Source organism: Galeopterus variegatus, unplaced genomic scaffold, assembly GCF_000696425.1.
Source record: "Galeopterus variegatus unplaced genomic scaffold, G_variegatus-3.0.2 Scaffold11552, whole genome shotgun sequence".
Taxonomy (NCBI): Eukaryota; Metazoa; Chordata; class Mammalia; order Dermoptera; family Cynocephalidae; genus Galeopterus; species Galeopterus variegatus.
The window spans coordinates 43137-45932 of record NW_007737663.1 but is presented as its reverse complement, the minus strand read 5'-3'; the positions used below and the strand labels follow the sequence as shown (position 1 = coordinate 45932).

At 39.2% G+C, this 2796-nt stretch overlaps 1 pseudogene; it reads right to left on the bottom strand.

The window, feature by feature from the left end:
- Window positions 1-1066: 1066 nt before the first annotated feature.
- LOC103610670 lies at window positions 1067-1232 on the bottom strand (annotated as a pseudogene).
- Between the last annotated feature and the right edge of the window lie 1564 nt (window positions 1233-2796).

Sequence of the window (2796 nt, the reverse complement as noted above, 5' to 3'; positions counted from 1 at the left end):
GGCTGAGCGAGGCACGGGAGCAGCACCAAGGCTTGCGATCCCGTTGCCGGTCCCCGGTCCGGTACGGGGGCAACACTGAGGGTTGCGATCCGTTGCCGGACACGGAAAAAAGACAAAAGACCAAAAAAAAAAAAAAAAGAAAAAAAAAGAAAAGTATATCCCAATTATAAAAACATTCTTAGTTTCTCTTAAAATATCACTTTTATAGGATGCACACTGACTAATGTGAGTTACTTCTGATTATCTGTTTTACTAAGTTTTAGTTATATCAATTAAAAAGTCAAGTTCCTTTTTTTTTTTTCTTTTTGTTAGCCCGGGTTATTCAAAACCTCCATGCTCCTTATGATTTAATATGCAATTTGCAAGAGTTTTACTGGCACCAAGGAACCCACCTATACTTCCATCCAATTTTTTCAGTTACTTTCCCGTATTCCAAACTTTCCAATTAATGCTCAAGGTCATATGAACATTCAGAAGCAAAAGAAACAAATTATCAGGTTACTTTGCAGTTTGTAGTGACCTATAAAATCTACTTTCAGCATGACGTTTCAGTGTCCTCAGAATGAAATTTTCATTTTAACAAGATAATCCGTGTAAACCGAGTATTATACATTGTTCTGGAGTTGTCATTGAAAAGCAAAAACACTGAACCGTATCTTCTCGCTGCCCAGTCTAATCATTTAATAAGTTCTCTTACACTAAGTTGGAGAGCAATCTTCAGCAAAACTACTAGAATAATTCTCTTAAGCAAAAAAGAAATGTATTAATAATCACTGCCCTATTTTCAAGGCTCTTCCATTCTTGCTTTAAAGTAAACAAAGTTTAATAAAATAAACAAGGTTTAATAAAATGTCCTCACATCCCAAAGAATGACTTCTGGGAAATGTCCAACAGAAGTTCATTTTTGATGTATTTCATCTTCCCTTTCCAAGGGCATCCAAAAGCCAGTGACCGCTGCGTCACATTCCTCTCAATTACAATGCAGTCTCTCCTCTAACTGACAACATTTCCACCTACTGAAGAAACTTTTTTTAAGAGTCTTCTCATGCAGAAGCTTTTCAAGAAGTCATGTTCCTGAAGTCGAGAGTTTAGGCATCAGATTCAGCAGTTTCTGCCGGAAACTCAGTTTGTCTCCAGTTCTCCGGAGTTGATTGACACACTCGACTTCAGGCTCTGCAGGAGCCCGCTGGTGGGCTCGGTGGAGCGACCTTACGCGCCTTCCTCCCGGGCATCGCCATCGCTGCAAGCACCGCAGCGATGGGTGGTGACGGTGCGCCGCTGTGGGTGCTGTGGGCGCGCCGCGATGGGTGCTGTGGGCGCTGCCGCGGTGGGTGCTGTAGGCACGCTGGGATGGGTGCTGTAGGCGCCGCCGCGGTGGGTGCTGTGGGCGCCGCCGGGATGGGTGCTGTGGGCGCCGCCGCGGTGGGTGCTGTGGGCGCGTGGAGATGCCCAGTAGACTCCACGCGCACGCGGGAACCTCTAAGGTCCCCTAAATTATTTTTTAAAAATTGAATAGTTTCCTAAGTAGAAGAAAGACATTCCAAACATATGGAACATTATAATCCAAAGTGCCGAGGTCGATAAGAGACTATTGTTCCAGAGAAGACAGTAAAGAAAGACCTTAAGGAAAACCAGGGAACTGTGTGAGTGGAGGACGTCCGTGGGGCAGCGGATGGCAGGCAGGGTCAGACTGGTAAGTATTTTTCTCTAAATCTGCTTGAGAATATTAAATTGGCACAGAGCTACACATTGCTATAAATAAATACCTGTTAACATTAATTTTGTTCAGGGTTCAAAGTTTAGAAAAAATCATTTCGGGGTTTTTATTTTAATAGAACATAGTACTGAGTATATGAGGTTACTTCTAAAAGTTCGTGGAAAAACAAAATTAAAAGATAATACAAATCTTTCTGATAACTTTTTGAAGGTTCCTCATAAAGATGCATATATATATATGCATATATATATATGTTTTGCTACTGTATTGATGGGTGTTACAATTGAATACTTTCATGGAAAGTACCTGAAATATTAATCCCATCTGCCAGCTGGTATGTACATCTATACGAAAAGTTATTACAAATACTAATCAGCCTTACATTTGCATGTATTTTAAATGAGTTCAGTATAGATTTATTCCCTAGAGTGTTAGAGACCTATTCTCTGATATGTTATGTGCACTGTCAGATTTCAGTAGTCAGCAGTTTATAGTTTCAAATTTTCAAGCACTAAGTAAATTAGTTTAGTTTATCTATTTTTCTTAGATATAAAGTTATGTTTGATGGTCAAATAACCAGAAAATCTACCATTTATTTACAGAAAGATTTCACAAAAAAATATTAATATTGCAGATTATACACTGTTTTGTAACAAGCCCACTCTTTTTTCATTTTTAGCATAGCTAGTTAGGTTAGGAATCACTAGGTTCTTTCCATTAGTAATAGTTTGTAAAATTCAAGAAGGGAACGTGATCAGTAGCCACACCTTTGTGGAATTTTTTTTCATATAAACTAAACTCTATAAGAAAGATTCAAGGGAACAATCTGAGAGTCTCTTAAGTTAGTTCTGTAGCATTTATTTGATACTTTGTTTTCCTTACTCCTGAAGCAGAAAAAACGGCGCATAGTCTGCTTCAGAGATGATTCTATTTGTTGTAGTTTGATTTAAGACCTCTGTGCTCCTGGCACACATTTATTTCTTGCTTCAGAGAAAATACACTTTAAAATCCTCACAGTATGCTTAGCGACCTACAGCTCTTTTAGAAAGGTGCTTTGCAGGAGTTATTGGACATTTTGA